Genomic DNA, 18,764 nt, shown 5'->3' with positions numbered 1-18,764 from the left:
GCCAAGAGGGACTTGGTACCCGGAACTTCAAGAGATGCTCACAGAGGACTAAGGGCCTGGGGAGCTAAGAAGGGACTTGCTTCAGCAAGTACCATGTATGTTCCAAGACTTACCGCGGCTGCGTGTGACGGCATGGCGGTTGAATGCCGGATCCTGAAGGGAAAAAGGCATTCCATAAGAGGTCATACCTACCTTGGTCAAAGCCAGGAAGGAGGTGACCGCACAACGTCATCACCACATGTGGTGAAAATATGTTGCGTGGGTAAGGCCAGGAAGGCTCCACGAAGGAAATTCAACTAGGTCGATTTCTGCACTTCCTGAAAACAGGAGTGTTTTGAGCCTCAAATTGGGGTTCATTAAGATTTAAATTTCGGCCCTGTAGATTTTCTTCCAGAAAAAATTGACTTCAGTTCCTGAAGTCCAGATTGTAAAGGGTGTATTGCATATACAGTTATTTTGTGCCTCTAGGGGCACCGTGAGATCTCAACATAGTGTTGGGATTCCTTAAAATCATATTGGTTTGAACCACTCAAATCTGTGGATTTGAAATATCTCACATGGAAAGTGACCATGCTGTTGACCAATATCTCACATGGAAAGTGACCATGTTGTTAGCCCTGGCCTCGGCCAGGCGATTGTCAGAATGGGCGGCTTTGTCTTACAAAAGCCCATATTAAAATTTTCCATTTGAACAGGGCAGAACTGGGACTCGTCTCCAGTTTCTTCCTAAAGGGGTGTCAGCGTTTTCACCTGAAACAACCTATTGTGGTACCTGCGGCTACTGGGGACTTGGAGGACTCCAAGTTACTAGACGTTGTCAGGGCCCTAAATATATATATATATATATATATAGTTAGGACGGCTGGAGTCAGAAAGTCTGACTTGCTGTTTATATTGTATGCACCCAACAAGCTGGGTGCTCCTGCTTATAAGCAGTCTATTGCACGCTGGACTTGTAGTACAATTCAGCGTGCACATTCTGTGGCAGGCCTGCCACAGCCGAAATATGTAGATGCCCATTCCACAAGGAAGGTGGCCTCATCCTGGGCGGCTGCCCGAGGAGTCTCGGCATTATAACTTTGCCGAGCAGCTACGTGGTCAGGGGAAAACACGTTTGTAAAATTTTACAAATTTGATACTCTGGCTAAAGAGGACCTGGAGTTCTCTCATTCGGTGCTGCAGAGTCATCCGCACTCTCCCGCCCGTTTGGGAGCTTTGGTATAATCCCCATGGTCCTGACGGAGTCCCCAGCATCCACTAGGACGTTAGAGAAAATAAGAATTTACTTACCGATAATTCTATTTCTCGTAGTCCGTAGTGGATGCTGGGCGCCCATCCCAAGTGCGGATTGTCTGCAATGCTTGTACATAGTTATTGTTACAAAAATCGGGTTATTACTATTGTTGTGAGCCATCTTTTCAGAGGCTACTTCGTTTTGTTATCATACTGTTAACTGGGTTCAGATCACAAGTTGTACGGTGTGATTGGTGTGGCTGGTATGAGTCTTACCCGGGATTCAAGATCCTTCCTTATTGTGTACGCTCGTCCGGGCACAGTACCTAACTGAAGCTTGGAGGAGGGTCATAGGGGGAGGAGCCAGTACACACCATGTGACCTAAAAAGCTTTTTAGATGTGCCCTGTCTCCTGCGGAGCCCGCTATTCCCCATGGTCCTGACGGAGTCCCCAGCATCCACTACGGACTACGAGAAATAGAATTATCGGTAAGTAAATTCTTATTTTCTTTCTTTACTTGCCCTACATACTTTTCCCTTCGTCGCTTGCATATATTTTCTTCTGCTGCTGGCATGTAGCCTACCGCTGCTCTGAAAACTTGTTCTAAATCTATCCAACAGGGCCTATATATACATATATATATATACCATATATACACCACATATTTGTGACAATTACGTAAAAAAAATGCAACAGGATTTCTGCTCATAGCTGGTAACTCATCTACAGCAGACCGCAATTTTCCCACTATTGACTCTGATGGAGGACCTCTATCCTCCATTATAGCCTATGCGCTCCGCCTGATTGACAGGCCAGACGCACAGCCAATCAGGAGAGCGATATGATGTGGCGCTCCTTGATTGGCTGCTGGGTCCTCCAGTGACAGGAGTCACAGGGGGTCCTGGCATTCGGGGAAAGGGGATCCATGTGTAAACCCTGTGGATGCCCGCTTGGAACAAAGAGGACCGATCTACACTGGATTCTAGGTGAGTATATTGTAGTTTTTTGGGTTTTTTTACAGGTACGTACCATAATGGATTCTACATGGACAAAGGGACTGAGGTGCTGAGTGGGACACTAGGTAAGTATGTGTGAGTGTTTAAATAAACGTTTACTATCACAGTGTGCTTCTTGTTTTTTTGGGGAGATTTCTTTTGTTGTGGAACTACAGGTACCAGCGGGTCCATTAATTTTCCACATGCTGGTACTTGTTGTTCTAAAAGTAACAGCATGTGGGGAGGCTGGCTGGGACTTGTAGTTCAACAACAAAAGATAATATTCTTTTCTCTTTTTTTTTTTACACAAAAAGATGTGAAGTAGCCACCCACAGCCCAGGGGTGGTGGCCATAGCCCCGGGCTTCATCCCTGGCCATTGGGTGCCTGGACGGGGCAGCATCTTTATTGTAGGGGTCCCCACTCCCCCAGGGAACCCCGGCCAGGGGTGACTTGTTGGGGGGGAGTGATGCTGCAGGCACGGGGACCTGTCTAAAAGTGTCCCCCGGCTGCGGCATCACCTCCCAGGCTAGTGGAGACCAGTGCTGGTTTCAAAAAATATGGGGAAGACCCCTACCTCTTATCCCCCGTATTTTTTGGAACCAGGACTGGTCCAAGAACCCGGTGCTGGTTGTAAAAATACTGGGGAACCCCTGTGCAAATTTTCCCTGGTATTTTTAACAACCAGGACAGGCTCAAAGAGCCTGGGGCTCGTTATGCGTAGTAGGGGGACCCCACGCATTTTTTTTTTTTTTTTAAGTTTTAACTATTTAAATACGGTACACAATGAAGCCATGTATGGATCTCACTGATCTGGCCAGGCTTTATTGTGTGATGTCCGGCAGTGTTTTACTAATCTCTCACGTAAAATACTGACGGCAATACGAATTGCATCGGTGAGTTCAACTTGAAAAACCACGGTATCAAAATGTTGCAATCTCAAATGGCCGAAGATCACGGATGACTATGGGGGACATTCTGAGTTGATCGCACGTAGCAACTTTTTGCTGCCCGTACGATCAACTAGACGCCGCCTATGGGGGAGTGTATATTTGCATAGCAGGGCTGCGAACGCTTGTGCAGCCCTGCTATGCAAAAAAAGTTTCCTGTAAAAGAAGAGCAGGGTTAGAGTTACTTATCCTGTGCGATCGTTCCAGCGATGAAGGTCCCGGAATTGATGTCAGATATCCGCCCTCCAAACGCATGGACACGCCTGCGTTCGCCGAACCACTCCCGGAAAACGGACAATTGACGCCCCGGAACGCCTTCTTCCTGTCAATCTTCTTGCGGTCGTCATGCTGCGACTGCTTTTGTCGTTAGCGGTGGTGGCACCAGGCAACAACGCGCCTGCGCAATGCGGCCGCCGTGCATACGCAGAACCGGCCTGTTCGACAGCTGCAATATTATACGTGTGCTGTTAAGAAGAGCACAGTGATCACTTCTGGATCTTGTACCTGTAGCTGCTGATCACTGATACTCCCAGTTATATCTCACTGTACCTATATAAGGGAGGTACTGATAGATCACCTTATAATGCTTTTATGTAATAAGATATTAATATGTCATCGTCATCGTCCCCCACCATGCATACATCTCCGGGATATAGTCCTGTATGTAACTTTCCACAATATAACTGCCCCCACATTTACTCTATGCCCCTCCCTGAGTAACCTGTCCTCATAGGGGTGTGTCCTTCTCATCTACATTATTATTATGAGAAACATATATAATTGTGATGACCAGTATATGGAATTGGGAATAACCAGATCTGACAATATACATTTGGTAACACACATACTACTCAGTCCAGTCCATTGATCTGTCCCATTATTAGAACACACTACTATACTATGAGTGATCTCCACCACAAAACTAACCTCCTTACTGAGCACTACGCTGACAGGTGTCATATACAGAAATCTGGGACTTTTCCTTATTGGTCAAAATTGCTGTCCATCAAATGTGAATAGACTTTCCTCCAATGAAAATGCTAACAGGCACTACCAATTGGCGCATACCAACGTTAATCACCCCCGATTGGCTGATTCTGTCCTTCAACACATCTGGCCGGTGTTTGGCCAGTTACATCGTTGATACATATGTTTCAGCATGAGAGACACCAGAGTCTGCTCCTCCTGCATTATAGTATTGTGACACCACAGGCTACTCCCCATGCATTATAGTAACATAACACCACAGGCTGCTTCCCCTGCATTATAGTAACGTGACACCACAGGCTGCTTCCCCTGCATTATAGTAATGTGACACCACAGGCTGCTCCCCTGGCATTCTAGTAACTTGACGCCAAAGCTTGCCCCATCTCCATTACAGTAACACACCAGTCTGCTTCCTCTGCCTAATAACTTGCATTATAATAACATGACAGCAGAGTCTGCTCCACCTGTAGTATAGTAATGTGACACAGCAGGCTGCTCTCACTGCATTAAAGTAATATAGACCCGGGCTTGCTTGTCTTGCATTGTAGTAATGTGACACCCCTGCAGTAAAATAAGGAGACACCACAGGCTGCTCCCCCTGTGGTACAATAATGTGACACCACAGGCAGTTCCCACTGCTGTACGGTAAGGTGACACCACAGGCCGCGCCCCCTGCGGTACAATAAGGTGATGTCACAAGCCACTCCCTCTGCAGTACAGTAAAGGTGACACCACAGGCTGCTCCTTCTGTGATACAGCAAGGTGATACCACAGGCCGTTCCCCCTGTGGTACAGTAAGGTAACATCACAGGCCGCTCCCCTTGCAGTACAATGAGGTGACACCACGTGCCGCTCCCCCTGAGGCACAGTGAGGTGACACCACAGGCTGCTCCCCCTGCGGTACAGTAAGGTGATGACACAAGCTGCTCCCCCTGTGGTATAGTAAGGTGACACAACAGGCTTCTCCCTCTGCGGTACAGTAAGCTGACACCACAGGCCGCTCTCCCTGTGGTACAGTATGGTGACACCACAGGCTGATCCCCCTGCAGTACGGTAAGTGGACACCACAGGCCGCCTCCCTGCGGTACGGTAAGGTAACACCACAGGCCACTCCCACCTGTGGTACCGAAAGGTGACACCACAGGCTGCTCCCCCTGCGGTACAGTAAGGTGACACCACAGGCCGCTCCCCCTGCGGTACAGTAAGGTGACACCACAGGCCACTCCTCCTGTGGTACCTGTAAGGTGACACCACAGGCCGTTCCCCCTGCGGTACAGTGAGGTGACACCACAGGCTGCTCCCCCTGCAGTACAGTGAGGTGACACCACAGGCTGCTCCCCCTGCGGTACAGTGAGGTGACACCACAGGCTGGAGTATAAGCCATAGCTGATATATAATAACACAGGACACTGCCCGGGGGGGAATATTGGGGACAGAGCAGCACATTACTACCTGTTACTAATACAGTCAGGAGATTATTATATATCCCTCATTAGTCACATGACAGCCAGAGTTATTATAGGGAGGGGCGGGGCCTCCTCAGCGTCTCTGTAGCCATGGTTACTGTCCCTGCTGCTCTACCTCCTATTATCCACTGACACGCCCACCCCGCAGCTGTCCCCTCCCGCTCACCCCACATTAGCCAATCGCATCTCAAAGCTGTCCCACCGGTTCCTCCCATCCACTCTCACTATGACTACAGATATCACCCCATCTGTTTTAGAGCTGTGATTGACGCACCGGGCAGCCAATCAGGTGCCAGTAGACACGACGGACGTCATGTAGACAGCGGTAGCAGCATCACACAGGTCATCACTAGAGTAACCAAATAACCTACCTCATATGTGCGGCGGCCATTTTCCTGTAGTCGCGAAAGATATCAGAACGTCATATCCTGCTACAGAGGGGGCGGAGTTAGGGAGTCATCAGCCGTCATTTTGGAGAGCCTCATTACTACAAGAGGTAACTTATTATATATGATTATTATATAGGGGAGAAGGGACCAGACAGTGATATATGAGGGGAGAATAACACAGCCCCTGGCACACACTGATATTTGGCATTATGATACAGGGCAGAGTGGGGGACCATGCAGTGACCCTCTCTATACCCTACAACACTACATCCCTGACCCCTCTATACCCTACACTACTTCACTGACCCCTCTATACCCTACACTACTTCACTGACCCCTCTATACCCTACACTACATCCCTGACCCCTCTATACCCTACACTACATCCCTGACCCCTCTATACCCTACACTACATCCCTGACCCCTCTATACCCTACACTACATTACTGACCCCTCTATACCCTACACTACATTACTGACCCCTCTATACCCTACACTACATTACTGACCCCTCTATACCCTACACTACATCCCTGGCCCCTCTATACCCTACACTACATCCCTGACCCCTCTATACCCTACACTACATCCCTGACCCCTCTACACCCTACATTTCTGACCCCTCTATACCCTACACTACATCCCTGACCCCTCTATACCCTACACTACATCCCTGACCTCTCTATACCCTACACTACATTACTAACCCCTCTATACCCTACACTACATCCCTGACCCCTCTATACCCTACACTACATTACTGACCCCTCTATACCCTACACTACATCCCTGGCCCCTCTATACCCTACACTACATCCCTGACCCCTCTATACCCTACACTACATTACTGACCCCTCTATACCTCATTACTACAAGAGGTAACTTATTATATATGATTATTATATAGGGGAGAAGGGACCAGACAGTGATATATGAGGGGAGAATAACACAGCCCCTGGCACACACTGATATTTGGCATTATGATACAGGGCAGAGTGGGGGACCATGCAGTGACCCTCTCTATGCCCTACAACATTACATCAATGACCCCTCTATACATTACACTACATCCCTGACCCCTCTATACCCTACACTACTTCCCTGACCCCTCTATACCCTACACTACATTACATCCCTGACCCCTCTATACCCTACATTACATCCCTGACCCCTCTATACCCTACACTACATCCCTGAACTCTCTATACCCTACATAACATCCCTGACCCCTCTATACCCTACACAACATCCCTGACCCCTCTGTACCCTACTTTACATCCCTGACCCCTCTATACCCTACACTACATCCCTGACCCTTCTACACCCCACACTACATCCCTGACCCCTCTATACCCTACACTACATTACTGACCCCTCTATACCCTACACTACATCCCTGGCCCCTCTATACCCTACACTACATCCCTGACCCCTCTATACCCTACACTACTTCCCTGACCTCTCTATACCCTACACTACATTACTAACCCCTCTATACCCTACACTACATCCCTGACCCCTCTATACCCTACACTACATCCCTGACCCCTCTATACCCTACACTACATTACTGACCCCTCTATACCCTACACTACATCCCTGGCCCCTCTATACCCTACACTACATCCCTGACCCCTCTATACCCTACACTACTTCCCTGACCTCTCTATACCCTACACTACATTACTAACCCCTCTATACCCTACACTACATCCCTGACCCCTCTATACCCTACACTACATCCCTGACCCCTCTATACCCTACACTACATCCCTGACCTCTCTATACCCTACACTACATCCCTGACCCCTCTACACCCCACACTACATCCCTGGCCCCTCTATACCCTACACTACTGACCCCTCTATACCCTACACTACATCCCTGGCCCCTCTATACCCTACACTACATCCCTGACCCCTCTATACCCTACACTACTTCCCTGACCTCTCTATACCCTACACTACATTACTAACCCCTCTATACCCTACACTACATCCCTGACCCCTCTATACCCTACACTACATCCCTGACCCCTCTATACCCTACACTACATCACTAGCCCCTCTATACCCTACACTACATCCCTGACCCCTCTATACCCTACACTACATCCCTGACCTCTCTATACCCTACACTACATCCCTGACCCCTCTACACCCCACACTACATCCCTGACCCCTCTATACCCTACACTACTGACCCCTCTATACCCTACACTACATCCCTGGCCCCTCTATACCCTACACTACATCCCTGACCCCTCTATACCCTACACTACTTCCCTGACCTCTCTATACCCTACACTACATTACTAACCCCTCTATACCCTACACTACATCCCTGACCCCTCTATACCCTACACTACATCCCTGACCCCTCTATACCCTACACTACATCACTAGCCCCTCTATACCCTACACTACATCCCTGACCCCTCTATACCCTACACTACATTACTGACCCCTCTATACCCTACACTACATCCCTGGCCCCTCTATAACCTACACTACATCCCTGACCCCTCTATACCCTACACTACATCCCTGACCTCTCTATACCCTACACTACATCCCTGACCCCTCTACACCCTACACTACATTACTGACCCCTCTATACCCTACACTACATCCCTGACCCCTCTATACCCTACACTACATTACTGACCCCTCTATACCCTACATTACATCCCTGACCCCTGTATACCCTACACTACATCCCTGACCCCTCTATATCCTACAGTACATCCCTGACCCCTCTATACCCTACACTACATCCCTGACCCCTCTATACCCTACACTACATCCCTGACCCCTCTATACCCTACACTACATCCCTGACCTCTCTATACCCTACACTACATCCCTGACCCCTCTACACCCCACACTACATCCCTGGCCCCTCTATACCCTACACTACATTACTGACCCCTCTATACCCTACACTACATCCCTGGCCCCTCTATACCCTACACTACATCCCTGACCCCTCTATACCCTACACTACTTCCCTGACCTCTCTATACCCTACACTACATTACTAACCCCTCTATACCCTACACTACATCCCTGACCCCTCTACACCCCACACTACATCCCTGGCCCCTCTATACCCTACACTACATTACTGACCCCTCTATACCCTACACTACATCCCTGACCCCTCTATACCCTACACTACATTACTGACCCCTCTATACCCTACATTACATCCCTGACCCCTGTATACCCTACACTACATCCCTGACCCCTCTATATCCTACACTACATCCCTGACCCCTCTATACCCTACATTACATCCCTGACCCCTTTATACCCTACACAACATCCCTGACCCCTCTGTACCCTACATTACATCCCTGACCCCTCTATACCCCACACTACATCCCTGACCCCTCTATACCCTACACTACATCCCTGACCCCTCTATACCCTACGCTACATCCCTGACCCCTCTATACCCTACGCTACATCCCCGACCCCTCTACACCCTACACTACATCCCTGACCCCTCTATACCCTACACTACATCCCTGACCCCTCTATACCCTATGCTACATCCCTGACCCCTCTATACCCTACACTGTAAACATCACCGTACTAGCTCCCTGCACTATATCACTGGGAAAATAATACAGAATAAAATAAATGTTCCTATGGCAAACCACAGTTAGATGCAGCCTATGGAAAAGACGGGAGGCCAGGTGTGGCTGGCCACCATGCTGCTGCTCCTCCTCTCCTCCATGCACTGGCCTCTCCCACTGCTCCTGTCAGGCACCCCAGGCTGCCAGTCAGCAGGCAAAGACGCGTTGAGGCAGATGGATAGTCTTTTTTGCAGTTTGCAGCATAATTGAAAGCAGCACTACCCCGCCCCCATCTCTGGGCATCGTCTGACTATCCGTACCTGGACCAGACAGAGCTTTACACGCTCACTAGCCGGACAGTGCTGCCGCCTGTTATATAACACAGCGGACATCGCTACAGCTCTCACCGGCACCGCGTGCAGAGCCAGACAGTCTGGGTACATGTACTACTTTAGTTATAACCCTGACGGGGAGAATATACAAACTCCACACAGTTCGAGCCATGGTGGGAATCGAACCTATGACCTCAGCGCTGTGAGGCAGTAATGCTAACCATTACACCGTCCCTACTGCCAATTACATATTGTTTCTGCTGCGGGGTACACTGGACTCCACAAGAATTACATCGGGGTGTAGAGTGGATGTTGATTCAGAGGCACCAACAGGCTAAGTTTTAGGCTGTCCCAGAATGCATTGGGACGTCCTCTATAACCCCGCCTCCAGGCACTGTGAGCTCAGTTCTATTAACAAGTCCAAAGTAGGAGCAGGTAAGAGAGAAGGCAGATGATAGTCTTTCAAAGAAGACTTCAAGGGATGCAGCACTGTTACAGTATATGTCAGAATGACATTCAGTGCCGCATCTCCATCACCTCCCAAGAGGCATTGCATACTCCTGCGGCCTGTTCTCTGTAGCAGTTTGTGAGTTCTCTCCTGGATACAGGAGTGGTAGTGCCGGTACCTCTGTCCCAAAGGGGCAGTAGTTACTACTCAACCCTGTTTCTAGTACCGAAACCTAATGGGTCATTCCAGCCTATACTCAACCTCCAATCACTAAACAAGTTTGTAATGCTGCTTTCAGATCGCTAATGCCGGATCCCACCCGGTAAGAGAAACGTGTCCTTACTGGGTGGGATCCGGCATTTGCGCTCCTTTGCTTGCTTTCCGACCCGGCAATATACCAGGTCAGTTGCCATAGCAGCGGGGGGCGCAGCAGCAGCAGGGGCGGGGGTGGAGGCGGCGCTGGGAGATGAGCTCATCTCCTGCGCAGCCTCTCCCTATGCTGTGAATGGGAGCAGTGTCGCATCGGAACGGCTCCCATTCACACTGCACCTGACCCGGTATGCAACCCGGTAATAACCCTTCTTTCTCTAACGTCCTAAGTGGATGCTGGGACTCCGTAAGGACCATGGGGAATAGCGGCTCCGCAGGAGACTGGGCACAAAGTAAAAGCTTTAGGACTAGCTGGTGTGCACTGGCTCCTCCCCCTATGACCCTCCTCCAAGCCTCAGTTAAGATTTTGTGCCCGAACGAGACGGGTGCAATCTAGGAGGCTCTCCTGAGCTGCTTAGAGTAAAAGTTTAAATAGATTTTTTTATTTTCAGTGAGTCCTGCTGGCAACAGGCTCACTGCATCGAGGGACTAAGGGGAGAAGAAGCGAACCTGCCTGCTTGCAGCCAGCTTGGGCTTCTTGGCTACTGGACACCATTAGCTCCAGAGGGACCGAACACAGGCCCAGCCTCGGAGTCCGGTCCCAGAGCCGCGCCGCCAGCCCCCTTACAGAGCCAGAAGCAAGAAGAGGTCCGTAAAAATCGGCGGCAGAAGACGTCCTAGTCTTCAATAAGGTAGCGCACAGCACCGCAGCTGTGCGCCATTGCTCTCAGCACACTTCACACTCCGGTCACTGAGGGTGCAGGGCGCTGGGTGGGGGCGCCCTGAGACGCAATATAAACACCTTAGGGGGCAAAAAATGCATCACATATAGCTCCTGGGCTATATGGATGCATTTAACTCATGCCTGTTTTTCCATAAAAAAGCGGGAGAACGTCCGCCGAGAAGGGGGCGGAGCCTATCTCCTCAGCACACAAGCGCCATTTTCCCTCACAGCTCCGCTGGAAGGACGTCTCCCTGACTCTCCCCTGCAGTCCTGCACTACAGAAACAGGGTAAAACAAGAGAGGGGGGGCACTAAATTGGCAGATAAATAATATACAGCAGCTATATAGGGAAAAACACTTATATAAGGTTATCCCTGTATATATATAGCGCTCTGGTGTGTGCTGGCAAACTCTCCCTCTGTCTCCCCTAAGGGCTAGTGGGATCCTGTCCTCTATCAGAGCATTCCCTGTGTGTGTGCTGTGTGTCGGTACGTTTGTGTCGACATGTATGAGGAGGAAAATGGTATGGAGGCGGAGCAATTGCCTGTATTAGTGATGTCACCCCCTAGGGAGTCGACACCTGACTGGATGGTCTTATGGAAGGAATTACGTGATAGTGTCAGCACTTTACAAAAGACTGTTGACGACATGAGACAGCCGGCAAATCAGTTAATACCTGTACAGGCGTCTCAAACACCGTCAGGGGCTCTAAAGCGCCCGTTACCTCAGGTGGTCGACACAGACCCAGACACGGACACTGACTCCAGTGTCGACGGTGAGGAAACAAACGTATTTTCCAGTAGGGCCACACGTTACATGATCACGGCAATGAAGGAGGTTTTGAACATTTCTGATACTACAAGTACCACAAAAAAGGGTATTATGTGGGGTGTGAAAAAACTACCCGTAGTTTTTCCTGAATCAGATGAATTAAATGAGGTGTGTGATGAAGCGTGGGTTTCCCCCGATAAAAAACTGCTAATTTCTAAAAAATGATTGGCATTATACCCTTTCCCGCCAGAGGTTAGGGCGCGTTGGGAAACACCCCCTAGGGTAGATAAGGCGCTCACACGCTTATCAAAACAAGTGGCGTTACCGTCTCCTGATACAGCCGCCCTCAAGGAACCAGCTGATAGGAAGCTGGAAAATATCCTAAAAAGTATATACACACATACTGGTATTATACTGCGACCAGCAATCGCCTCAGCCTGGATGTGCAGTGCTGGGGTGGCTTGGTCGGATTCCCTGACTGAAAATATTGATACCCTGGACAGGGACAATATATTATTGGCTATAGAGCATTTAAAGGATGCATTTCTATATATGCGAGATGCACAGAGGGATATTTGCACTCTGGCATCAAGAGTAAGTGCGATGTCCATTTCTGCCAGAAGAGGATTATGGACGCGACAGTGGTCAGGGGATGCGGATTCCAAACGGCATATGGAAGTATTGCCGTATAAAGGGGAGGACTTATTTGGGGTCGGTCTGTCGGACCTGGTGGCCACGGCAACGGCTCGGAAATCCACCTTTTTACCCCAGGTCACCTCTCAGCAGAAAAAGACACCGTCTTTTCAGGCTTAGTCCTTTCGTCCCCATAAGGGCAAGCGGGCAAAAGGCCACTCATATCTGCCCCGGGGCAGAGGAAGGGGGAAAAGACTGCAGCAGGCAGCCTCTACCCAGGAACAGAAGCCCTCCCCAGCTTCTGCCAAGTCCTCAGCATGACGCTGGGGCCTTACAAGCGGACTCAGGCACGGTGGGGGCCCGGCTCAAGAGTTTCAGCGCGCAGTGGGCTCACTCGCAAGTGGACCCCTGGATCCTGCAGGTAGTATCTCAGGGGTACAAATTGGAATTCGAGACGTCTCTTCCTCGCCGGTTCCTGAAGTCTGCTTTACCAACGTCTCCCCCCGACAGGGAGGCGGTATTGGAAGCCATTCACAAGCTGTATTCCGAGCAGGTGATAATCAAGGTACCCCTCCTACAACAAGGAAAGGGGTATTATTCCACGCTGTTTGTGGTACCGAAGCCGGACGGCTCGGTGAGACCTATTTTAAATCTGAAATCCTTGAACACTTACATACAAAGGTTCAAATTCAAGATGGAATCACTCAGAGCAGTGATAGCGAACCTGGAAGAAGGGGACTATATGGTGTCTCTGGACATCAAGGATGCTTACCTCCATGTCCCAATTTACCCTTCTCACCAAGGGTACCTCAGGTTTGTGGTACAGAACTGTCACTATCAGTTTCAGACGCTGCCGTTTGGATTGTCCACGGCACCCCGGGTCTTTACCAAGGTAATGGCCGAAATGATGATTCTTCTTCAAAGAAAAGGCGTCTTAATTATCCCTTACTTGGACGATCTCCTGATAAGGGCAAGGTCCAGAGAACAGTTAGAGGTCGGAGTAGCACTATCTCAAGTAGTACTACGACAGCACGGATGGATTCTAAATATTCCAAAATCGCAGCTGATTCCGACGACACGTCTGCTGTTCCTAGGGATGATTCTGGACACAGTACAGAAAAAGGTGTTTCTCCCGGAGGAGAAAGCCAGGGAGTTATCCGACCTAGTCAGGAACCTCCTAAAACCAGGCCAAGTGTCAGTGCATCAATGCACAAGGGTCCTGGGAAAAATGGTGGCTTCTTACGAAGCGATTCCATTCGGCAGATTCCACGCAAGAACTTTTCAGTGGGATCTGCTGGACAAATGGTCCGGATCGCATCTTCAAATGCATCAGCGGATAACCCTGTCTCCAAGGACAAGGGTGTCTCTCCTGTGGTGGTTGCAGAGTGCTCATCTTCTAGAGGGCCGCAGATTCGGCATTCAGGACTGGGTCTTGGTGACCACGGATGCCAGCCTGAGAGGCTGGGGAGCAGTCACACAGGGAAAAAATTTCCAAGGCTTGTGGTCAAGCATGGAAACATCACTTCACATAAATATCCTGGAACTAAGGGCCATTTACAATGCCCTAAGTCAGGCAAGGCCTCTGCTTCAGGGTCAGCCGGTGCTGATCTAGTCGGACAACATCACGGCAGTCGCCCACGTAAACAGACAGGGCGGCACAAGAAGCAGGAGGGCAATGACGGAAGTTGCAAGGATTCTTCGCTGGGCGGAAAATCATGTGATAGCACTGTCAGCAGTGTTCATTCCGGGAGTGGACAACTGGGAAGCAGACTTCCTCAGCAGACACGATCTCCACCCGGGGGAGTGGGGACTTCACCCAGAAGTCTTCCACATGATTGCGAACCGTTGGGAAAAACCAAAGGTGGACATGATGGCGTCCCGCCTCAACAAAAAACTGAACAGATATTGCGCCAGGTCAAGGGACCCTCAGGCAATAGATGTGGACGCTCTGGTAACACCGTGGGTGTACCAGTCAGTGTATGTGTTCCCTCCTCTGCCTCTCATACCCAAGGTACTGAGAATCATAAGAAGGAGAGGAGTAAGGACTATACTCGTGGCTCCGGATTGGCCAAGAAGGACTTGGTACCCGGAACTTCAAGAGATGCTCACGGAAGACCCGTGGCCTCTACCTGCTCCAGCAGGGACCATGTCTGTTCCAAGACTTACCGCGGCTGCGTTTGACGGCATGGCGGTTGAAAGCCGGATCCTGAAGGAAAAAGGCATTCCGGATGAAGTCATCCATACCCTGATCAAAGCCAGGAAGGATGTAACTGTGCAATATTATCACCGTATCTGGCGTAAATATGTTGCGTGGTGTGAGGCCAGGAAGGCCCCTACAGAGGAATTTCAACTGGGTCGTTTCCTACATTTCCTGCAAACAGGACTGTCTATGGGCCTAAAATTAGGGTCCATTAACGTTCAAATTTCGGCCCTGTCAATTTTCTTCCAAAAAGAACTAGCTTCAGTTCCTGAAGTTCAGACGTTTGTCAAAGGGGTACTGCATATACAGCCTCCTTTTGTGCCTCCAGTGGCACCTTGGGATCTCAATGTAGTTTTGGGATTCCTAAAATCACATTGGTTTGATCCACTCACCACTGTGGACTTTAAATACCTCACATGGAAAGTGGTAATGCTGTTAGCCCTGGCTTCAGCCAGGCGTGTTTCAGAATTGGCGGCTTTATCTTATAAAAGCCCTTACCTAATTTTCCATACGGACAGGGCAGAATTGAGGACTCGTCCTCAATTTCTCCCTAAGGTGGTTTCAGCATTTCACTTGAACCAGCCTATTGTGGTGCCTGCGGCTACTAGGGACTTGGAAGACTCCAAGTTGCTGGACGTAGTCAGGGCCCTGAAAATATATGTTTCCAGGACGGATGGAGTCAGAAAATCTGACTCGCTGTTTATCCTGTATGCACCCAACAAGCTGGGTGCTCCTGCTTCTAAGCAGACTATTGCTCGTTGGATTTGTAATACAATTCAGCTTGCACATTCTGTGGCAGGCCTGCCACAGCCAAAATCTGTAAAAGCCCATTCCACAAGGAAAGTGGGCTCATCTTGGGCGGCTGCCCGAGGGGTCTCGGCTTTACAACTTTGCCGAGCAGCTACTTGGTCAGGGGCAAACACGTTTGCTAAATTCTACAAATTTGATACCCTGGCTGAGGAGGACCTGGAGTTCTCTCATTCGGTGTTGCAGAGTCATCCGCACTCTCCCGCCCGTTTGGGAGCTTTGGTATAATCCCCATGGTCCTTACGGAGTCCCAGCATCCACTTAGGACGTTAGAGAAAATAAGAATTTACTTACCGATAATTCTATTTCTCATAGTCCGTAGTGGATGCTGGGCGCCCATCCCAAGTGCGGATTGTCTGCAATACTTGTACATAGTTATTGTTACAAAATCGGGTTATTTTTGTTGTGAGCCATCTTGTCAGAGGCTCCTCTGTTATCATGCTGTTAACTGGGTTCAGATCACAAGTTGTACGGTGTGATTGGTGTGGCTGGTATGAGTCTTACCCGGGATTCAAAATCCTTCCTTATTGTGTACGCTCGTCCGGGCACAGTATCCTAACTGAGGCTTGGAGGAGGGTCATAGGGGGAGGAGCCAGTGCACACCAGCTAGTCCTAAAGCTTTTACTTTGTGCCCAGTCTCCTGCGGAGCCGCTATTCCCCATGGTCCTTACGGAGTCCCAGCATCCACTACGGACTATGAGAAATAGAATTATCGGTAAGTAAATTCTTATTTTTTTACCGGGTTGAATTACCGGGTCAGGTGACGTGCTAATTCAGCATAGGAGCTTTCACATCGCACACTGACCCGTGTCGATACCAGGTTATTTGTGCGATGTGAAAGGGGTATGAGTGTGTCCAAATTCAGGATGGAAACGTTGCGCTCAATTGTGCTAGCGAGGGATACTGGAGACTATATGGTATCCCTGGATATACAGGATGCGTACCTGCATATACCTATTGCCAAGTCACATCAGCAGCATCTGCGGTTTGCTATTGGCAACCTAAAGTATCAGTTCCAGGCTCTGCCATTCGGACTGGCTACAGCTCCTCTGATCTTCATCAAGATCATGGCCGTAATGACGGCACAGCTCTGTCGCCAGGGAGTCAGGATCCTGCCGTCTCTGGACGACTTGCTGATCCTGGCAAACTCCCACAATGTCCTCCTCAGTCATCTACAACTGACGGTAAGCTTCCTACAAGCCCACAGGTGGCTCATCAATTGGACGAAATCCTCGCTGGTCCCAGCTCAGAGCATGGTGCACCTGGGGGCACTCCTGGAGACACAGTCAACGTCTGTTCCTGTCTTCGGGAAAAGTCTTGAAGCTTCAGGACAGGATAAGATGCTTTCTCTGTCGCCCCAGAATCTTGATACACTCAGTGATGCAAGTACTTGGCCTGATGGTGTCAGCATTCAACATGGTAGAGTACGCTCAATTTCATTCCCACCCCCTGTAGAGGCTAATCCTTTCCAAGTGTGACAGCCTTCCTCATCGGATCAGATCTCACATAATTACTTTGACTCCGGAGGTTCGTCATTCGCTAACCTGGTGGCTCCGGGTCCAGCAATTGAGCAGGGGCCGTTCCTTCTGGATCCCTGACTTGGTCCTGCTGACAACGGATGCCAGTCTGCGGGGATGGGGTGCGGTGTTGGAGCAACACTCTTTCCAGTGTCGTTGGACCAAGAAGGAGTCCCTCCTCCTGATTAAACATTCTAGAACTGCGGGCGGTGTTCAATGCGTTACCCTTCGCCCTGCCTCTGGTACAGAACAGACCTGTTCAAGTACGGTCATACAATGCCACCACGGTGGCATACATCAACCATCAAGGCAGCACTCGAAGCCGCATGGCAATGATGGAAGTGTCAAAGATTCTTCTATGGGTGGAACGCCATCTGCCAGCAATATCGGCAGTGTTCATTCTGGGAGTCCTAAACTGGGAAGCAGACTTCCTCAGTCGCCAGGACGTACACACCGGAGAGTGGAGTCTTCATCCGGAAGTCTTTCAACTCCTAGTGGACACGTGTGGCCTACCAGATGTAGACCTGATGGCATCTCGACACAATCACAAAGTTCTGGTCTTTGGATCAAGGACCAGGGATCCTCAAGCAGCGTTCGTGGATGCACTAGCCATTCCATGGATCTTTCGGCAGCCTTATGTCCTCCCTCCAGTGTCACTCCTGCCCAGGTGTCATGCTCGACATGAGTTGAGGATCTGACGACTGACAATTGACTAAGGGAGCAGCTTTCGGCAAAGGAAGGAAATGAGGTGGCTGAATATAGTTCTTCCTCTTATAAGGGAAGACTGCATCGGATTGGCTGGACACACGAACTGGGATACCTATTGGCTTGGCTTAGTCTCCAACACGGCGGCTCCCTGCACAGAGGACACATATGGAACCAGCACACAGCCACTACCTCTGGCCTCAGCCTCCCAGGCGCCGCACTCCAGCAACAGGACACTTGAAAACAGACACCTCCAGCTGCCATGCTCCGCTCCCTAGGACCCGGATCCCGGCCTCCAGATGCCCGGCAGCTGCACCGGAGGACCTTGCTGCTGCAGCTCCTATCCGCCGCAGCCACACCAACCAACTTACAGGAATGCCGCATCGACCAGATCCGGAGGTAAGACAGCGGATGCTGAAACCAGGGTTCTGCGGAAGTTCAAGCAAGAAGGAGGAATACTACTTCTAGTTGCTCCGGCGTAGTCCAGACGGCATTGGTTATCAGACCTGCAGGGTCTATCAACTGAGCATCCTCTTCTACCTCCTCAACGACCAGACCTACTCGTTCAGGGCCCTTGTCTTTATCCATACTTGGCCAGACTAGCTTTGACGGCGTGTCGCTTGAAGCATCACTCCTGAGAGCCAAAGGATTCTCTT

General features: G+C 50.0%; 1 protein-coding gene across 2 annotated transcripts in view; it reads left to right on the top strand.

The window, feature by feature from the left end:
* Positions 1-6,030: 6,030 nt before the first annotated feature.
* LOC135054681 (oocyte zinc finger protein XlCOF22-like) overlaps positions 6,031-18,764 on the top strand; it is a 54,506-nt gene continuing 41,772 nt past the window's right edge. The window contains exon 1 of one of the 2 annotated variants that reach the window (XM_063957939.1): positions 6,031-6,126. The gene's annotated coding sequence lies outside the window, so the exon portion shown is untranslated. The remainder of the gene's footprint in view (positions 6,127-18,764) is intronic. The other variant, XM_063957938.1, reaches the window with a different exon arrangement.

This window comes from Pseudophryne corroboree, chromosome 3, assembly GCF_028390025.1.
Source record: "Pseudophryne corroboree isolate aPseCor3 chromosome 3, aPseCor3.hap2, whole genome shotgun sequence".
In the NCBI taxonomy this organism is placed as follows: domain Eukaryota; kingdom Metazoa; phylum Chordata; class Amphibia; order Anura; family Myobatrachidae; genus Pseudophryne; species Pseudophryne corroboree.
The sequence above is the reverse complement of the archived record's forward strand: the minus strand, read 5'-3'. Positions and strand labels throughout refer to the sequence as shown.